The following is a 22,548-nucleotide window of genomic DNA, read 5'->3' as shown; positions in this document are numbered from 1 at the left end:
CGGTGCCAGCGGCGGTCGGTATCCATGCAGGAGCGATCCGGGATGAGGGGGCGGCCATTCATTCATGGCCACCCCTTCGCGATCGCTCCTGACGAATGGAAGTGAAGCATTGCATCACTTCCTCTCCTGTAATGTAAACACAGGCAGAGGAAGTGATGTAATCTCTCCTCCGTGTCGGTATTTTTCGTTCCGGCACCGAGGAGAGAGGATCGGTGAGTTGCACCAACACGACATTACACAGTAGAACATGCCAGGCACACTCACACCCCCCCTTCACCCCCCGATCACCCCCCCCCCAATTACCCCTGCCCCCCCCAGTCACAGTGACACCAAGCGCCAGGGACCCCCATATACTACCGCATAAAGCCCCCTGATTGCCCCCTAGTTAACCCTTTCACCAGTGATCACCATATAACTGTTACAGGTGACGCTGGTTGGTTAGTTATTTTTTTATAGTTTCAGGGCACCCACCGTTTATTACCTAGTCTCACTAGTGTACCCCTAAATTTAGGGGTGTCTACTTTCCAAAATGGGGTCATTTGGGGGGGTTTGTGCCATCTTGGCATTTTATGGCATTCAAAACTGTAACGCCCTTAGAAAGCCTGAAGGCGGTGCTTGGTTTTCGGGGCCCCGTACGCGGCTAGGCTCCCAAAAAGTCCCACATATGTGGTATCCCCGTACTCAGGAGAAGCAGCAGAACTTATTTTGGGGTGTCATTTCACATATGCCCATAGCATGTGTGAGAAATATATCATTTAGTGACAACTTTGTGAAAAAAAAATAAAAATAAATAAAAGTTTGTAATTTTCCCGCAACTTGTGCCAAATATAAAATATTCCATGGACTCAACATGCCTCTCAGCAAATAGCTTGGGGTGTCTACTTTCTAAAATGGGGTCATTTGTGGGGGTTTTGTGCCATATTGGCATTTTATGGCCTTCAAAACTGTGATAGGTAGTGAGGAGTGAAATTACAAATGTATGCCCTTAGAAATCCTGAAGGCGGTGCTTGGCTTTCGGGGCCCCATACGCGGCTAGGCTTCCAAAAAGTCGACCACATGTGGTATCCCCGTACTCAGGAGAAGCAGCAGAATGTATTTTGGGGTACAATTCCACATATAACCATGGCATGTGTGAGCAATATATCATTTAGTGACAACTTTGTGTAAGAAAAAGAAAAAAAAATTTTTTTTGTCATTATTCAATCGCTTGAGGCAAAAAAAAAAAATATTCAATGGGCTCAACATGCCTCTTATCAATTTCCTTAGGGTATCTACTTTCCAAAATGGGGTAATTTGGGGGGGTTTTGTACTGCCCTGCCATTTTAGCACCTCAAGAAATGAGATAGGCAGTCATAAACTAAAAGCTGCGTAAATTCCAGAAAACGTACCTTAGTTTTAGATGTGACAACTTTTGCGCAAACCAATAAATATACAGTTATTGACTTTTTTTTTACCAAAGACATGTGGCTGAATACATTTTGGCCTAAATGTATGACTAAGATTGAGTTTATTGGATTTTTCTAATAACAAAAAGTAGAAAATATCATTTTTTTTCAAAATTTGCGGTCTTTTTACGTTTATATCGCAAAAAATAAAAATCGCAGAGTCAGTCAAATACCTTTAAAAGAAAGCTCTATTTGTGGGAAGAAAAGGACGCAAATTTTGTTTGGGTACAACATTGCATGACCGCGCAATTACCAGTTAAAGCAGCGCAGTGCCAAATTGTAAAAAGACCTCTGGTCATTGACCAGCAAAATGGTCCGGTCTGAAAGTGGTTAATATTATGAAAAATAACAGTCACAATCATATTAGTAAAGTCAAAAAAATTGGTGATAGTGATCCAAACCATTAAGCAAAGTATGCAGTCTAGTGGGTGATATTCAGTGAGTAGAATGATACATGATCTGCCACCATAAGTTCTTAAAGTCTTACCAGAACGATTAGACCCAGATGGGTAAACACCCACTGAGTCAAGCAGGCTTGAATGGTAATGAACACCAAAGAAAAACTATCTCCGCAGCCACAAACTCCAGGCAATCAATAGTTATACTTCCAATGATGTTGTATGGGTTAATACACCCAAACCAATATTTATCAAAGGAGAGGAAAGAAAACAGGCGGGCACATAGCATAATTCTGTAAAAAGACTTACAGCATGGTAATGACAAACAAGCACTTAAACCCCCCTCCTGCCCAGACCAATTTTCAGCTTTCAGCGCTGATGCACTTTGAATGACAATTGCGTGGGCATACAGCACTGTACCCAAATGAAATTTTTATCATTTTTTTCCCACAAATAGAGCTTTCTTTTGGTGGTATTTAATTACAGCTGGGAGTTTTATTTTTTGCTAAACAAACAATAAAATATGAAAAAAAAAAACATGTTTAATAGTTTGTTATAAAATTTTGCAAACAGGTAATTTTTCTCCTTCATTGAAGTGCGCTTATGAGGTGGCACTGATAGGCTGCATTGGTGGGCACTGATAGGCTGCACTGGTGGGCATAGTTAAGGCGGCACTAATAGGCACAGATAAGGTGGCATCGATAGGCACAGATAAGGCAGTACTGATGGGCACAGATAAGGCGGCACTGATGGGCAAAGATGGGCACAGATAAGATGGCACGGATGGGTGGCACGGATGGGTAGCACTAAGGGGCACTGATTTTTTAATGAGGTGGCACTGGCAGGGGGCAAGAGGGCTGGCTAGTCCCGATCACGGCCGCTGGTGATCGGCTCTTTTTTTTCTCCTCGCGCTGTCAGTGCGAGGAGAAATAATAGCCGATTACCGGCTCCATTGTATCACATGATCAGCTGTCATTGGCTGACAGCTGATCACGTGGTAAGGGGTCGGGATTGACCCCTTGCTCGGATCAGTGATCAGGCGAGTCTCATAGACTCGCCGATCACAGAGCAGGTCGCTCGTGCACGGGACGGCGTCAATAGACGTAGTCCCGGCAAAGGAGGTCCGCGCTGTAGCCGTCATTCGGCTATAGCGCGGGTCTCTAGTGGTTAAAATAAAGTTGGCAGTAACAGTGGCATCAGTAATCCTTCCCGATGGTCCTCTAGGACATCATCCTAGAGGACGAAATGCATCGGGAAGGATTACTGATGCCACTGTCACTGATGCCACTGAGTGCCCTAGTCCTACAGTTTGGGTACTCTCTTGCTGATAGCTGATCTGGAGAGTAAAAATTCTTATTAGTGATATATAATGTTATATTTTTGTTAAGCTTGCTCTCCTGATCTCTTCCCTTTCCCTCATCCCTCCCCCTTGAACTGTTCTGCAATTTTATACCACTTCCTATACTTGTATTATTGTAAGTTTATTCTGTTGTCGTCAGAGTATGACCCAAATCATTTTTGACAATCATACTTTTCTGTCTTCTCTGAAATTTTATATTTTTCATGAAAAATTCAATAAACATACAATTTAAAAACAAATGCTGTAGGTAAGGGCGGGGGAACCTTGTGATGTAACCTGGTGGCACTGCCACCCCGTGTGACATCACGGACCACTGCATGCTGCGTTGGTGTCATCACAAGTGAAGTTATGCCATCAGGTGACATCACCAGGTGGCTCCGCCCTTACCTTTATAATAACTGTCAAACAACAGAGCCTGCAGTAGGTGGTCGACCTTCAGGGATGGCAGGAGGTTTTTTTTTCATCAACATGGGCACAAGGTGCTTTGGGGTAAGGGGGCAGAGTTCCCCCTTACCCCCCTTACCCCCCTTACAAAAATATCAGTGCCTATTTGTTTCAAACTTAAAGAAAAAAGTGTAAAGACTTGCAGCACACCGTTGAATCTTTTATTGGCTAGGCCGCAATTTCTGAGGGAGAGAGCAAGAAAATTACATGCAGATTTAAAAAAATGAGTGTTTTGCTTTGGAGACTGAAGATGGGAAAAAGTTAGAGATTTGCAAAACATATATTAGGGGGGAGGGGAGGCTTCTATTTCTGAGTGACAGAATGGGCATCTTACATCTAGAACTAAAAGTTGGATCATTTTTGTTTTAAATTAGAAACATAAACATTGCACAGAATTGCACTGCACTTTTCAGGCCTTCATTGGATAAGTGACAATTTATGAGGGAAGAGTAAACAGATTACATGTGCAATTAAATAAATGGCTTCCTCTTTTACAGACTGAATAAAGGAAAATGTTACAGTTTTGCTGCTAAGTGTGTAATCCTTCTTGGTCAGGCCCTCTTTTCTGAGGGAGAGAACAAGTAGACTTCAGATAGAATAAAGAAATGATATTTTATTTTTTATCAGGGTGGTACATGTTATCAGATTCTCACCACAACTTTTAAGCCTGTTTAGGCCGGATACTATATGCTGGCCATAGCATGAGCAGATTGCATCGGGTGAGTTGTCCTCTGAAACAGCAGTCCCCCACAAGTGTTCAATAGATTATACAATGGTTTTAGGCAAAACTATGCCATGCAGTGTTAAAGCTGGTATGTCTAGGGGGTAGGATTCACACCGGGGCAGAGATTCAGTAAGCTCTGCAGGGGCAGGCCCGGAGGTGGCACTCCAACTTGTGCCAGGAAAAGTTATGTATAACAACAGCACCAGGCTGCTGTCTGCCCTTCAGCAGGGTAGGTTCCCATATGTGTCTTCTCTGAGACATGTGCCCAACCTGGTGGTGCAGATTTTCCTAGATAGGTACCCGGACTTATAGAATCGTTTGAAGCAGAATAGAAGAGTTTGTAGCCAATTGATGCCATCCTGCATCCTTTCTGTCTGCCAGCAGAGTTACCCAGTGAGTGATGAATGATATATAACATCTCTGCCATGACTTGCTGGACCATGTGTCTGTAGTCAGGTGGATCCTTCTGTTGACCCCATGGTGGGGTGACTTATTAATATTACCTTCCACATGATGGTGGGGGGCAGGGAGGGTCTTAAGGGAGAAGAATGGGGATGAGTCAACATTTTGGTCTGAACTGAGATTTGGACTGAACTGTGGCTGTGTGGGCAATTGTCCAAATATCTAAACCTTTGCCCATTCAGCCTCCTGTTTGGTGAGAGCCGAGCATCATATATAGAAGGGGTACTTCTACCGCTACTATACATTTATCCTGGAGTACGGCTTTATGTTTGGCTACTTTTTTTGTCTATGGCTTGCTTACAAAATAAAAACATTTTTTGCAAGGCGATATCAGCAATAAAAATATCAGCAATAAAACTATCAATAATAAAAGTATTTTTTTGCTTTAAGAGAAATGATAAATGTATCACTTTGCTATTACAATGTTATTGCTGAATCAATAGGTACATAGAGAAATGTAGATGTTGCTCTGGTCCATAGGTGGGGTGCAGGTAATAAGAGAGGAAGGGGGTCAAGAGGTTTGGTCTTGGAAATGGAGCGAGTACAAAGAAGGGCAACAAAGCTAATAAAGGGTCTGGAGGATATCAGTTATGAGGAAAGGTTGTGAGCACTGAACTTATTCTCTCTGGAGAAGAGACGCTTGAGAGGGGATCTGATTTCAATATATAAATACCGTACTGGTGACCCCACAATATATAAATACCATACTGGTGACCCCACAATGGGGAGAAAACGTTTTTGTGGAAGGGAGTTAAACAAGACACGTGGCCACTCATTAAAATTAGAAGAAAAGAGGTTTAACCTTAAACCACGTAGAGGGTTCTTTACTGTAAGAGCAGCAAGGATGTGGAATTCCCTTCCACAGGCGGTGGTCTCAGTGGGGGCATCAATAGTTTCAAGAAACTATTAGATAATCACCTGAACGACCACAACATACAGGGATATACAATGTAATACTGACATATAATCACACACATAGGATGGACTTGATGGACTTGTGTCTGTTTTCAACCTCACATACTATGTAACATAACATGTTTTCACAAATAATAATAATAATAATAATAATATTATTATTATTATTATTATTATTATTGCTGTTGTTATTATTATTGATATTTTATTGAACTACATTTAATCTTTAATTATAATATACATTTTTCTTAATATTTTACATGCTAATACAAATGAAATTATTTTGTAATCTTGCATCTATATTTTACATGTAATATATCCTGAATATCCAGCAAAAGAAACTATTAAACTATATAACTATAATATAACTATATTCCTCGGCATTGCTGATGCTGGAAAGCAGTTCTTTAGTAAAGTATTATTAGACGTCTTCTTCAGGGAACAGCCGGAGTTTGTTCTATTGAAAGTTTGGAGTCACATTTAGAATGGTGTGACAATATCTCACACATGGCAGCAGATTGTAGAGAATAGTAAAGCCGGTGACATCATTCTTCATTATTAGAGCGATTGTAAACCTTCTGTGTGCCGTTCTCCCAGGACTACTGACACCAGAGCTGAGCGCCCCCTAGAGACACCACAAGACCGGAACATGATTACAGTGGTGGGACCGCTCCATTCACAATAGAACAAAAGTCACCAAAGAACAACAAACCTGAGATTTTATTGGATGAAAGTTTCTGCCGGATTCCCCCAGGAAACAGACGCTGAATTTACCGATCACCATCTGCTTTCCAATACAGACTGTCATCATACAAGTCTTACTATGTCTCTTCACTTTAACTATTCATTCACCCACCTAGTTCAGGGGAATAGTAATACAAGGCAAATAAAAATAATAATAATATTAATAAGATAAATTAATTAAATTATAATTAACTTAAATACAATAAAATATAATTAAAGTATAATTAAATCAATATAAATTACATTGAAAATACAATTTTAGTAACAACATTATTATTATTATTATTATTATTATTATTATTATTATTTATGTATTTGTTTATTTTTTTAATAACTAGCACTATACAAATAATTGATACATTCTACAGTGCTGTTTAGTGTGTCCATCACAGCTCTAGTTTGTTACTATTTTGAAATTCCAATTATTGATGCTTCTGGACATGATGTCCCTATAAGATGCAGAACATAATGCAGATCAACAGTTTTCTTTTAAGATAAATTTATCAATAAATAAATATAACAATGTGAGTGGTTTTCTGTGTAGTATATTGTGCATGGACTAAGCTTAACCACATAAGCCCTGGACCATTTGGCTGGGCAAAGACCAGATCACTTTTTGCGATTCGGCACTGCATCGCTTTAACTGACAATTGCGCGGTCGTGCAACATTGCTCCCAAACAAAATTGATGTTCTTTTTTTCCCACAAATAGAACATTCTTTTTGGTGGTATTTTATCACCTCTGCGGTTTTTAATTTTTGCGCTAAAAACAAAAAAGAGAGCCAATTTTGAAAAAAAAAAACACAATATTTTTCACTTTTTGCTATAATAAATATCCCCCAAAATATATAAAAAAAAATGTCCTCAGTTTAGACTGATACGTATTCTTCTACATATTTTTGGTAAAAAAATAAATAAATAAGCGTATATTGATTGGTTTGGGCAAAAGTTATAGCGTCTACAAAATAGGGGATAGATTTATGGCAATTTTATAAATTTTTCACTAGTAACGGCGGCAATCAGCGATTTTTATCGTGACTGCAAAATTATGGCGGACACGGACAATTTTGACACATTTTTGCGACCATTGGCATTAATACAGTGAGATGTACAGATTTACTAACACATGTCACAGATATGAGATCACTGGGAAATAACATATTTGTGGGATGTCTTATCGCTGTGTGTGACGCTGTGCACCAGGATGACGCACTCCTGAAAAAGTGAAAATAATTCCTGGTGATTAATGACCTCCAACTTCCTGACTTGGCTTTGTACTGCTCAAAAACAGATCCCCTCAAAACCCAAACCTGTAGGATCCTGTGGGGTCTCCTCAAAACCCAAAACTGTTCAGTTCTGTGGGGTCCTCTCAAATCCAAACCTGTAGGATCATGTGGGGTCCTCTCCAATCCAAACCTGTAGGGTTCTGTGGGGTCCCCTCAAAATCCAAATCTAGGGTCCTGTGGGGCCCTCTCAAATCCAAACCTATAGGGTTCTGTGGGGTCTTCTCACATCCAAACCTGTAGGATCCTGTGGGATCCCCTCACAACCCAAACCTGTAGGGTTCTTTGGGGTCCTCTCAAAACTCAAACCAGTCCATTGAAAGGACACTACACATTGCTTACTAAACTTGTGTATTGTTCCTTTACAAAAACATGGCGTGGGGTCACTGTTAAAATTAATTTAATGCACTTAATCCCAATATAATATCCGATTTATTGTAAACATTATAAAGGACCGGGTTTCATCGAGTAAACAGATCCAAACATGTCACCCCTTAAAGCTGACTGCATCTGTGGAAAGGTGAAGAGCCATGGAACCTCAAATTGTCCATAGAGGCACTTCAAAAGTGTTTACAGTTCATTTCCATCCTCATGTGTGCACGGGGGGCGGGGCTGCTTTGTAATTGGTTTACATTTATTTTATTATCTTTTGAATTGTTTAACAATGTTTTTATTTACCTTTATTGCTGTCACAAGGGGGGTAATTGTATTGCAAAAAATGTCCTGGTCAGAAAGGGGGCAAATCCTTCTGGGGCTGAAGTGGTTAATAAAACTGGATAGCATAACATCTGGTGCTGCTCTGCATAGAAACCAATCAGATTCCAGCTTTTTTTGTCACAGCTTAATTGAACAAGCTGAAGTTAGAAGCTGATTGGCCGCCATGCACAGCTGCACCAGATTTTGCATTCTCCAGTTTCAGTAAATCTCCCCCCATGTTGGGGGTCTTGTTCAACCTGGAGCCTGGTACAAATAATAGAATACTGAACATGTAGGTACAATGGGGTGTATCCTATGAATAAATGACACCCCAATACTGAGAACACATATAGGTACAATGGGGTGTATCCTATGAATAAATGACACCCCAATACTGAGCACACATGTAGGTACAATGGGGTGTATCCTATGAATAAATGACACCCCAATACTCAGCACACATGTAGATACAATGGGGTGTATCCTATGAATAAATGACACCCCAATACTGAGAACACATATAGGTACAATGGGGTGTATCCTATGAATAAATGACACCCCAATACTGAGCACACATGTAGGTACAATGGGGTGTATCCTATGAATAAATGACACCCCAATACTGAGCACACATGTAGATAAAATGGGGTGTATCCTATGAATAAATGACACCCCAATATTGAGCACACATGTAGATACAATGGGGTGTATCCTATGAATAAATGACACCCCAATATTGAGCACACATGTAGGTACAATGGGGTGTATCCTATGCATAAATGACACCCCAATACTGAGCACACATGGAGACTAATCTCATGGGGACATTTTTTGTAAATAAATGGCACTTTAATGTTAATTTGTAGGTTATAAAAGGAATGTTGGGGGACCTGTTTATATTGGGGGGTCTGGAGAATATTATTTATTACTGAACACACAGGTACTACTTTGTTTGGAGGAATTTTATTTATTTTTTTATACAAAATCTTCCTTTCTAATGTTGATTTTTAGATGATAAAATGCCGGTTGTGGGTCCCGTTCAGAATGGGCCCTAGTGATAAAATATAACACGGCTCATATCGGGGGGGACAATTCTTTTGGAACCTTTTTTCCTGTAAATAAATTGCACTCCAATGTGATTTGTTAATTCTACAATGGATGTTGGGGGTCCTATGTGAATTGGGACCTAGTTCATATACTCCATATCTATACACAATTTATTTTATATAGAAAATGTTCCTTTCTGATGTTGATTTGTAGACATTAAAGTGCCCATCGGGGTCCTGTGTGAAGTGGCCCTCGTGTAAATAGTTGAATATTGAGCACTGAGGTGCTACAGTTCTTTGGGTGACTTTTATACAAATAAATGATGCTGTAATGTTGATTTCTATATCTTAGAATGGATTTTGGGGGTTTTGTTGAACATTTGGGCCGACTGCAGATAATTTAATATTGTACACATAAACACAAACATTTCATATTTTTGTCTTTTAATAAATTCCATTTTAATGTTTCTAGATTGTAAATGGATGTTGGGGGATGGGGTTTAAATTGAGGCCTGGAGTAAATAATAAAATACTGCAGATGAAGAAAAGAAGTAAATGACCCTCTAATGTTGATTTATAGATTTTAGATCTGTTGGGGGTCCTGGTAAACATTTGCACTAGTGAACATCATTTAATCACATAATAACTGGCCCATAGCCGAATGACGGCTACAGGGCGGTTTGTTAACTCTGGGAGGGCGTACAGTGATGCCTTCCCAGAATTCTGCTCTTGCGTACACCCCGGGGTGCGCACCTGAGAACTTCCGTGACTGCTGGTTCCAGAGGACAAGGCGAATCACAGATCATGGTGAACGGCCATTCAAATGACGGAGCAATCACATGTAAACAAACCAGCGTGATTTCCGGTTCCTCCCTCCGTCCAGTGTGAGGGGAGATGGGAGAGGTTGGTGGCAGCACCGCTGTTGGCTGCATGTGTAGTGCCCACAGCGCTGCTTAGTGAGAGATCCATCCATCCATGCTCACCCATCCATACTCTGCATACCCATCCATACTCTGCATACTCTGCATACCCATCCATACTCTGCATACCCATCCATACTCTCCATACTCTACATACCCAACCATACTCTCCATACTCTGCATACCCATCCATACTCTGCATACCAATCCATACTCTGCATACCCATCCATACTCTGCATACTCTACATACCCATTCATACTCTGCATACCTATCCGTACTCTGCATACCCATCCATACTCTGCATACCCATCCATACTCTCCATACTCTGCATACCCATCCATACTCTGCATACCTATCCATACTCTGCATAATCTGCATACCCATCCATATTCTGCATACCCATTCATACCCATCCATACTCTGCATAGCCATCCATCCTCAGGGATACTCATCCATCCATCCATGCTCAGCCATCCCATCCACCCCATCCATAATTAGCCATAACCATCCATATTCAGCCATACCCAGCCATATTCAGTCATACCCAGCCATACTCAGCCGTACTCAGCCATACACAGCCGTAATCAGCCATACCCAGCCGTACTCAGCCATACCCAGCCGTACTCAGCCATACTCAGCCATACCCAGCCATACTCAGCCATACCCAGCCGTACTCAGTCGTACCCAGCCATACTCAGCCGTACCCAGCCATCCCATCTATACCCATCCATACTCAGCCGTACCCATCCATACTCAGCCATACCCGACCATACTCATTCATGCTCAGTCATCCCCATCCATGGCTCATCCATCCCCATTAATGCTCATCTATCCCCGTTCATGCTCATCCATGTCACATCCATGCCACTACAGTGCCTCACAAAAGTGTAATAGATAGTCAAATTAGATTTGAAACTTATGTCCCTAGAACACCTGACAGTGCTCCCTGCATGTTGGTCCTCTGTATGTGACCACGCTGTGGAAAAGTCTCACACATGTGGTATCGCCGTACTCAGGAGGAGTAGGAGAATCTATTTTGAGTGTAATTTTTGCCATGCACATGTTATGATATATTGTGTAAATAGACAACTTTGTGTAAAAATAAAATGTGTTTTCATTTTCTTTACACATTTTCCAAAAACTTGTAGAAAAAAAATAACATGTTCAGAAGACTAGATATGCCTCATAGATTATACATTGGGTTGTTTTCTTTCCAAAATTTGGTCATTTTGGGGGCGTTTCCTTTGTCCTGGTACTCCAGGGCCTTCAAAAATGTAAGAGGTAGTCAAGAAATTATATGTGTAATTTATGCTCCAAGAATGCCTGATGGCGGTCCCTGCATGTTGGGCCTCAGAATGTGGCCACGCTGTGTAAAAGTCTCACATATGTGGTATCGCCATACTCGGAAGGAGTAGTAGAATGTGTTTTGGGGTGTAATTTGTGCAATGCATATGCTGTGTGTGAGAATTAACCTGATAATATAACAATTTTGTGAAAAAAAAGAAAAGAAAATTTTGATTTTGCAAGAATTGTGGGAAAAAATTACAACTTCAAAAAACTCACCATGCATCTTACTAAATACCTTGGAATGTCTACTTTCCAAAAAGGGGTCATTTGGGGGGGTATTTTACTTTCCTGGTTTGTTAGGGTCTCAAGAAATGAGATAGGCCGTCAGTACTAGTAGGTGTGATCAGTTTTCAGAGATTGGCACCATAGCTTGTGGACTCTATAACTTTCACAAAGACCAAATAATATACACCAATTTGGGTTATTTTTACCAAAGATATGTAGTGGTATAAATTTTGACCAAAATATATGAAGAAAAATTAATAATTTGCAAAATTTTATAACAGAAACAAAGAAAAATGCATTTTTTACAGAATTTTCGGTCTTTTTTCTTTTATAGCGCAAAAAAAAACCAGCGGTGATTAACCACTTGCAGACCGGACCAATTTGCTGATCAAAGACCAGACCCCTTTTTGCGATTCGGCACTGCGTCGCTTTAACTGACAATTGCGCGGTCGTGCGACGTGGCTCCCAAACAAAATTGATGTCCTTTTTTTCCCACAAATAGAGCTTTCTTTTGGTGGTATTTGATCACCCCTGCGGTTTTTATTTTTTGCACTATAACCAAAAATAGAGCGACAATTTTGAAAAAAACGCATTATATTTTACTTTTTGTTATAATAAATATCCCCCAAAAATATATAAAAAAACATTTTTTTCCCTCAGTTTAGGCCGATACGTGATCTTCTACATATTTTTGGTAAAAAAAATCGCAATAAGCGATTATTGATTGGTTTGCGCAAAAGTTATAGCGTTTACAAAATAGGGATAGTTTTATAGCATTTTTATTAATGTTTTTTTATTATTTTTTTTTTACTAGTAATGGCGGCGATCAGCGATTTTTATTGTGACTGCGACATTGTGGGGGACCCATCGGACATTTTTGACACATTTTTGGGACCATTGTCATTTATACAGTAATCACTGCTATATAAATGCAGTGATTCCTGTGTAAATGAAACTGGCAGTGAAAGGGTTAACCAGTGGGTGGCAGTGTAGGGGTTAAGTGTTCCTAGGGGTGTGTTACTAACTGTGGGGGGGTTGGGCTTTCATTTAGTGAACACTGATCTCTGCTCCAATCACATGGAGCAGAGATCAGCGTCACTAGTTGCTAGGCAGAATGGAGAAATGTTGTTTACACATCATTTCCTCCATTCGGCCGCTCCGTGAGACGATCGCGGGGATGCCCGCGGGGATCGAGTCCGCGGGTCCCGCGACCGGACTCACGGGGGTCCCGACCAGCGCGGGAGCGCGCCACCGGCGGCGCGCTCCCGATGGCAGGGCGGCATTGAATATTGGACGTACCTGTACGCCAATATGCCTGCCCGTGCCATTCTGTCGACGTACATCGTCGTGCACTGGTCGGGAAGTGGTTAAATACCACCAAAAGAAAGCTCTATTTGTGGAAAAAAAGGACAAACATTTCAAATAGGTACAGTGTTGCATGACGCGCTGTGGACAGAGTAAACAGGCTATGCCACGTCCTTTAATTTGATAGCATATACTAGAGCATGGAAAGAATGGAATTTATAGACATAGTTCAAAATGTACAACAAAATATTTTATTAGAATTATAACAACAAGATATTAGACACACATGAGATAAAATACATGCAAAAGAGATTAAAGCCTCTCCCTGGTCCACCATCCATCCAGAAACCTGGGCTTCAAGGATACCTAGGGAGGGGCCTAGGGAGATTCTGAATACAGCATATACCCCAAAGGTAATAGTATAAATCAGGGATCTGCAATTAGCGGACCTCCAGCTGTTGTAGAACTACAAATCCCATGAGGCATGGCAAGACTCTGACAGCCACAAGCATGACACCCAAAGGCCGAGGCATGATGGGACTTGTAGTTTTACAACAGCTGTAGGTCCGCTAATTGCATATCCCTGGTATAAATGGTGACCTAGAAAGGTCAATTCCTAGAGGTAGTCAGAAATGGGTCACATAAGCTGACTCAGATGATGTCTTAACTGCTTTTAAAGATATACGTAGCTTGCTTGACTAGTTTCACACCAAAAAATGCGCTTCTTCTGGAGGCAGATCAATACATATTAGACATGTGCACTGCCGACATTTTTTTTTGTTTTTGTGTCATTTATTTTTTTTTAATTAAAAATTTTCCAGATTTTCTTTCTTATTTCTGAATTTTCGTATTTCCAGATTTTTGAAATTTCAAATTGACCAATTTTCAAATTTATGAATTTCCGAATTTACAAATTTTTCATTTTTTTTTATTTACGAATTTATGAATTTTCGAATTTATGAATGTATGAATTTTCAATTTTTCTATTTTTTTGATTTTCAAATTTAGTGATTTTCAAATTTCGAATTTCAAATTTCCAAATCTACGAACTTTCAAATTTTTGAATTCACTAATTTTCTCATTTTCAAATTTACGAATTTACAAATTTTTGAATTTACAAATTTACACATATTTGAATATTCACATTTTTGAATATTCAGAAAAATATGTTAAACAGGTTTTTGTTAATTCAGATATTTCTGAAGTAACAATAAATTCGGAACAAAACAAATTGCACATGTCTAAGCCCTTGTACACACGGTCGGAGAATCCGTCGGAATGTGTCCTATCGGACCGTGTCGTCGGATAGTCCGACTGTGTGTGGTATGCATCGGACTGATTCCTTCTGAATATCCGTCGGACCCAATTATCCAACATGTTGGAAATATTTCCCGACCAACTGGTTCGATCGGACATACTCCGATCATGTGTAGAGAAATTTGATCGGACCAAGTGCCACGCATCTCAGATCAAATTCCTACATCAAAGCTATTGGCTACTAGCCTGAACGTAGTCCCAACGTAACAAAATTACGTCATCACGTTCTGAATGATCGCATTTTTCGACAACTTAGTCTGACCGTGTGTATGCAATAGTTTCGGACAAGATCTGACGGACAAAATCCGACAGACAAAAACCAACGGATTTGGTTGTCGAAATCTCCATCCGTGTGTACAGGGGCTAATACATATTAGAACAATGTCCTTGCTCTCAAGGAAGCAGAACACCCTAATGAACACAGACCCAGATGGAGCAGCAGGACAATATAAAAATAGACCTAGACCAAGGTCTATAAAGGTATAACTGTGTACGTGAGGCAAGTGTCACTACATCAAAGGCTTAAAGCGGGAGTCCGCCGGGAGTCCGCCGGGAGTCCGCCGTTTTTTTTAAAGCCAGCAGCTACAAATACTGCAGCTGCTGACTTTTAAAATAATGACACTTACCCGCCCAGCGTGCCCGCGATGTCGGCACCCGAAGCCGATCTCTCGATCGTCTCTCGGGTGCTGCCGCCTCCATCTTGGGTATGGGAATCAGGAAGTGGAGCCTTTCGGCTTAATTTTCCAGTTCCTTACTGTGCATGCGCGAGTCGCGCTGTGCAATAAGGATGGTCCCCGCTGTCTCTGGGATCCATGTGTTTCCCAGCAGGCATCGGGGGACCTTCGGAAAGGGGTGTAGATTCTGCGGAAAGGGGCTTACCTTCTGCAGAATCTAAACCGGAAGTGGGTGCAGATACCTGTACTGTACAGGTACCTGCACCCCCCTACCCCCTGAAAGGTGCCAATTGTGGCGCCGGAGGGGGGAGGGTTCCAATGAGCGGAAGGTCCACTTTAGGGTAGACCTCCGCTTTAAGGCAAAAAATGCCACGATCATCAACTGATCAAATCTGAATGTAAGATACATGGGAGCCAGGTAAAAGTCCAATAGTATCTCAAAATAGATGCCAGATCCAGAATATGGTATTATTCACAAGAAATCACAGGGCCAAACACACACGAGGCTCTTAGATAAGGTATGATATAGGTTCACATGGTGTCCTGGGAAATCAAGGGGGTGTACCCTGGATGTATCCTGGGTGTACCTTTATAGACCTTGGTCTCGGTCTATTTTTGTATTGTCCTGCTGCTCCATCTGGGTCTGTGTCCATTAGGGTGTTCTGCCTCCTTGACAGCAAGGACGTTGTTCTAATATGTATTAGACATGTGCATTTTGAGAATTCATAAAATCATAAATGTGTAAATTCAACAGTTCAAAAATGTGTAAATTCGGGGGGGGCGTGACCCCAGAGGACGGCTGTTTAGTTGAAACGCGTCGGGTGGATCCCCTTACAGACATCGCTACTTTCTGACTATGTTATTACGATTGAACCAAATGTGAGTGTAATTTTATTATTATTTTTTAATAAATTGGATGTTAAAACGGTATCACGCTATGCTAGTTTTCTACTTCCATGGTCTTTGATACCTGAGCCCCCTATTTTCGTGGGATGAGCACTATAGGAGGATCGCTACGGATGATTTCATGACCTGAAGACTTGCGGGAGATTACATACTAGATCTACGATTATCTGGTTTGCTTACCTACAGGCCCATACGACTCGAGAGGCGTAAGCCTTCCTCTGAGTCCACGTCATTTGGTAAGCCTCCTCTCCCCTTCTTTATCACGGTGGTGGTGGTATTATTCTACACATCAGAAGTTGAATTTCACCTTTTTTCACGTCACCTCAAGTTTGGAATTGTGATTGATATTACACATTTCAAGGACTGTTAGACGTTCACTTGATGGACTGTATATGTTAAATTAATTTTATTTACCTTAATCTTTTGTGTGCATGAGGTTCATGCACTCTTCCACCTGGGAGTAAGATCTCTTAATATACAACGGAATTTACACATCATTTCTTTTTTTTGAAGTGTATGTAATTTTCTTTGCTTGAATTAGTGCCTTACTGGTTCATGTGGTTTGTTGCCACCTAAGCGCCACACTTTTTTGTTTTAATGTCCACGGCCTCAACCATCCAGTCAAGCGGAATTCCCTGTGGAAGGAAGCTCAGAAGTTGGATGCGGATGTTCTTTGTGTTCAGGAGACCCACTTTCTTGACAAAGCCAATCCATACTTCCTGCACAAGAACTACCCGCACATTTTCCTGGCCTCTGCCCCTGAGAAGAAAAGAGGGGTGGCTATTGCTATCAGGGACTCGGTAGCTTTCTCCCTCACTGACACTATTATGGACCCTGATGGGAGGTATTTGATATTATTAGCTCTACTGAACAATAGGCCTTACACCATAGTTAATTTGTATGCCCCCAATGTACACCAGCTAAGGTTTCTGAACAGACTTTTTCGTAAGGTTAACAAATGCCGTAAGGGGTCTCTAGTGGTTTGTGGGGACTTCAACGTAATGGTCGACTACGCCCTGGACACCACGTCCAGGGCGAGTCGGCCTTTGCCGAGGCTCCAACCTCTACTTGCTGCTGAAGATGTTTTTGATGCATGGAGATGTCAACATGCGAGTGAAAGGGATTTCACATTTCACTCTGCGAGACACAACACCTACTCTAGGATAGATCTGATCCTAGTAGACAGGTTGCTGTTGCAGGCGGTGTCTTCCTCCACCATCCACGATATTTCTTGGTCGGACCATGCTCCTGTTTCTATTGAGGTGGTGGAGGAACACACCCCGCGCTCTGCCTATGTTTGGAGGGCGAATTCTCAACTCTTTCAAAATCCCTCGCATGTTGCTGCTATTTCCAAAAATCTGACGGAATTTTTTAAACTGAATGCTCACTCTGTGCAGAGTCCCGCTACCCTCTGGTGTGCCCACAAGGCCTTTATGCGGGGCATAATGCTCCAAATCTCATCCAGGGATAAAAAGGCTAGAACCCAAAAGCAAAGCTGAATGACGTTCTGGCGGACATTCGGTCTTTGGAATCCTCCAACAAGTTGGCGCCGGACTCCAACACGGCTCACAGACTTACTCAGCTCCGTGTTGAACTCCGCCGCCTTTTACTGGCCAGGTATGATAAATATGTACATGCATTGAAGTTGTCACACTACTCCTCTAGTAACCGGGCTGGCAAATACCTTGCCAATAGAGTAAGGGCTGTTAGAATTAAAGCTAAGATCCCCTATGTTTACCACCCCTTGGATAAACAGAAAACGATTAACCCGCAAGAGATTGCGGACGCCTTCGCTGCTTATTATTCCTCTCTGTACAACTTGAAGCTTGATTCCGAGACGCCCCAGCCCACGATAGAAAGTATACAATCCTTCCTTTCCTCTATCAATCTACCCTCCCTTACGGAAGAACAATTGGCACCCCTAAACATACCGATTTCACCTGCGGAAATTATAAAATGCATCCAATCCCTACCTCTGGGCAAATCTCCGGGACCAGATGGCCTGACTAATGATTATTTTCGTTCATTTGCAGACCTTCTGTCCCCGGTGCTTTCGGAAATTTACGCTGAAGCGTTTTCATCTGCCTCCTTTCCCCAGGAGATGCTTAGAGCCTATGTGGTTACGATTCCCAAGCCAGGTAAAGAACCTAACACCCCCTCCAACTTTAGGCCCATATCCCTTCTAAACACCGACATCAAAATCTACGCTAAAATTCTTGCCCAAAGACTCCTCCCCCTAATCCCCCAGCTGATCCACCCGGATCAGTCGGGATTTACTCCCGGCAGGCAAGCCTCAGACGCCACTAGACGTGTCCTGGGAGTTCTTCAATTTGCAGAGGCCCGTCGAACGCCTTCTCTGCTCCTCTCCTTGGACGCGGAGAAGGCGTTCGACCGGATCCATTGGGGATACATGGACGAGGTCCTTCGGAAGTTTGGCTTCAGTGGACCGTTCCTATCAGCCATCCTTGCCCTATACTCGGCCCCTTCAGCACAGGTCTTCACCTCCAATATGTTATCATCGCCCTTCGCCATTTCCAATGGCACTAGGCAAGGCTGCCCACTATCCCCTACAATTTTTAATCTTCTTATTGAACCGCTTGCAGAAAAAATCCGATCCCACCCCCTAATCACAGGCATATCTACGCAGGAGGGCCCTCACAAAATCAACCTCTTCGCGGATGATATCATTCTTTTTTTGACCTCCCCAACCTCCTCCCTACCACAGGCTCATCAGATACTCCACGAGTTTAGCTCAATCTCCTACTATAAGGTGAATTTCTCTAAGTCAGTAATATTAGATACAGGCCTCGGTTCCTCCCTACGAGCAAGACTGATGACCACATTTCCATATAAATGGAGTGACTCCACCATCCCGTACTTGGGCATAAACCTAAGCAAATCTGCGAGCCGACTAGCGGAGGCTAACTTCCCTCCTCTTATTGACAAACTCACGACAGAGGCCAACAGGCTAGCTAAGTTTGAACTTTCTTGGTCAGGAAGACTGGCCTCCTTCAAGATGCTATTACTCCCCCAAATTTTGTACATATTTAGAGCATTGCCCGTCCCCCCCTCTAGGAAGCACCTCCTTGATCTCACTCTCTTGATGAATAAATTCATCTGGAGCTCTAAAAAACCTAGATGTTCAAGATCACTTTTACTGAAGCACCGGGTGGCTGGGGGTATGGGACTAGTGGATCTCAAGGACTACTGTCTTGCATCCAGGCTGGCACAGCTCTCCCATTGGTTTAACTCGGCCAGCGAGCCGAAATGGTGCTGCCTTGAACGAGCCCTTACCCCCACTCAAGATCTAAAACTTCTTCTCCTCATCGATTCAATTAAACCCTGGCCTCTACAGTCCCTCCCTCTCACAGTTTGCGCTTCCCTGCAAGCCTGGCGAGATCTTCTTAGGTCCACACCCTCGTCCTGTAAAGTGGTCCCTCTGCCAATTCCTCTACTATCCTTAGAATTCCTAATTCCCAACTTCTCCATCAGAGACTGAGTCAAGAAAGGGCTGCTGTCATTGCAAGATCTTTTCCAGGGACCTTCCATGGTCCCGTACCAATCTCTGAGGACGCAATTCCACTTAAAACCTACTGACATTTATAAATATTACCAAATAGCCCATTTGTTTCGGGGTGGTGGAGTCACCAATGTTCCGGTGGCCGACTCTCTTTGGCGCTTTCTTGCTGCTGATCCCCCCTTACCTAAAGGTATATCCCTATTCTACAACTTTTTACAGCAGAAATGTGTTTTTAACAAATCTCGTCCCTTCCTGCGCTGGGAGGAGGACTTAGGCCGCGCCTTTTCTGAGGCACAATGGTGTCAGGCACTCAAGGCTAATTATAAGGCCTCCAGGTGTGTTGGACACTGGGAACTTGCCCAGAAAATTGCTTTACGCTGGTACCTCACTCCCTTTAGGATCTCCAAATTTGGCCTGGCGGAGTCCTCCCCCTTGTGCTGGAGGAACTGTGGGGAGGTTGGTAATTTACTGCATATGTTCTGGTCCTGTAAGCATCTTCGAAGCTTTTGGAACTCTATTTTCAGAGCTATTTCCGATATTACAGGGTTCCTATCCACCCCTGAACCAGGCTTGGCAATTCTTAACTTAGGTATTGATAGATATCCACCTGATTTCAGAATTGTTGTTTCCCATATCCTCCTGGTGGCTAGGTCTCTGATAGCCAGATTTTGGAAGAATAACCAGGCCCCCAGTGTTTCTGAGGTATGGTCGACTACCTCCCTACATTATTCCTATGAGCTGGTCTTGGCCCTCAGGATGGGGAAAAAAATTCAGTTTGATAACAAATGGAAAATTTGGAACGCGTGGTATAAGTGTACTCCCCTGCCGTGAACCCACACCCTGGTGTTCGGCTCTTCCTGTTATAATGTACTAACCTTTCTGTGACTTACATTACTGCTATCATGCATATAGGCTTCCTCCTCTGGGTATATGACAGACCAACCATTTCGAGTTCTTTGTTGTTTGTTTAATGTTTTGTTTCTTTTTGTTCTACAGTATGTCCATCAGATTGCTTTTTCCCTCTCCCCCACCACCTGATTGTACTATGCTATGTAATGTTGTGACAGCATGGGGGAAATATTTGAGACTATTCCTGCATTGTACTGTAAAGTTTCGTGAAAATCTTTCAATAAAAACTATTTACAAAAAAATGTGTAAATTCCTAAATTGGAAATTTGAAAATTAATTTTTCTAGATAATAAAATGGCTGTTGGTCTCCTGTTTAAAATGTGCCCTTGTAATAATTATGTAATATTGTGCACTGAGATTCTACAATTCTTTGGGGGGACGTTTATGCAAATGAATGGCACTCTAATGATGATTTATAGATTTAAGAATGAAAATTGGGGGTTCTGTTCAGAATTAGAGCCTAGTGCACATAATTGAATACAGTTGTTACATATGAGCTTATGTGAAATCTCCAATAACAGAGGTAAATAATATTGTAATTGTGAATATATTTGACCACTGAGCGTGTTCTTCCATTATACCGCTCCTAGCTTCCCCAATTGGTGTTACTGTGAATATTTATCTACTTCAAAGATCTGCCATTGCTTTTCCTTATCACATCTCACATGGGTTGTAAACAGGAGCTTTATTTGAATTCTCCAATCAGGCTGCACCCCATATACAATTGCTAGGTGTAGTGACCAATCAGGGAGCATTATATTAGTTACTGTACAGAAAGGAGAGAGGAATATAATGTAATGTAATAGACGCACTGAATGGGGTTTCCCTAAAACAGTTTGTAAAAAGCCCAACCCGAGCTGACCATATTCTAGACCAGGGATCTTCAAACTATGGCCCTCCAGCTGTCGCAGAACTACACATCCCATGAGGAATTGTAAAACTCTGACATTCACAGACATGACTAGGCATGATGGGAATTGTAGTTTCTGAACAACTGGAGAACCATAGTTTGAGGACCCCTATTCTAGACCTAGTACTGGCAAATGGGGATCAACTGTATGATATTGAGGTGGGAGAGAATTTGGGCTCTAGTGATCCCCAATGTCTTTGGTGTGATATTAAAACAAGAACTGAAAAATCGTTTGCAAAAACAAAAGTTTCAGATTTTAAAAGGACACTTTTTGCTGAAATGGGAACATTTCTAAAAAATAAATGTAAAGGTTGGAGTAAAACGACAGTAAGTAATTAAGTAAGTAATCCTGATCAGTGTATGATCATTGGTTTGTATTAGCCCTTGTACACACGGTCCGATGAAAAATGTCCGATTGGACTGTGTTGTCGGATAATCCCACAGTGTGTGGGCTCCATTGGACTGTTTCCGCCTGAATATCCGACAGACAAAGTTTGAGAGCTTGGCTATAAAATTTTCCGACAACATGATCCGATGCGCGTCAGTTCCGATCATGTGTAGCCTAGTCCAATGGACAAGGTGCCACGCATGCTCAGAATAAATTCTGAGACGGAAGCGCTCAGTCATGTAAAACTACCGCTCGTAATCGATATAGCACATTCATCACGCTGCAATGTTAAACATTCTTTAATGCAGCACATTCTCTTTTTCTTTACAATGCTACAAGAATGAAGTTGTTTTGCTGCTCATATTCACACACACTTCTCCCAAACTTATTTCTTTATTCTTTTTCCTCATTTCTTAAATACTGCTGTGGGAACCATGGTCTTTACAAAACCAAGACACCTATAACAAAGCCAAGCAGTAATTGAAAACAAAGATTGTTGGAGTTTCAAGAAAAATGTATTTAAAAAATGCCTCTCAGACATTGTCTGGCATATCAATGGCCCCCCTACCCACAAAGTACTCCATGTATCGGTTTCTGACCTCACGGGC

This window comes from Lithobates pipiens, unplaced genomic scaffold (assembly GCF_037356315.1).
Source record: "Lithobates pipiens isolate NorthernLeopardFrog02 unplaced genomic scaffold, aLitPip1_a1.2 Scaffold_6, whole genome shotgun sequence".
NCBI classification, from domain to species: domain Eukaryota; kingdom Metazoa; phylum Chordata; class Amphibia; order Anura; family Ranidae; genus Lithobates; species Lithobates pipiens.
This window is presented reverse-complemented; position numbering follows the sequence as displayed.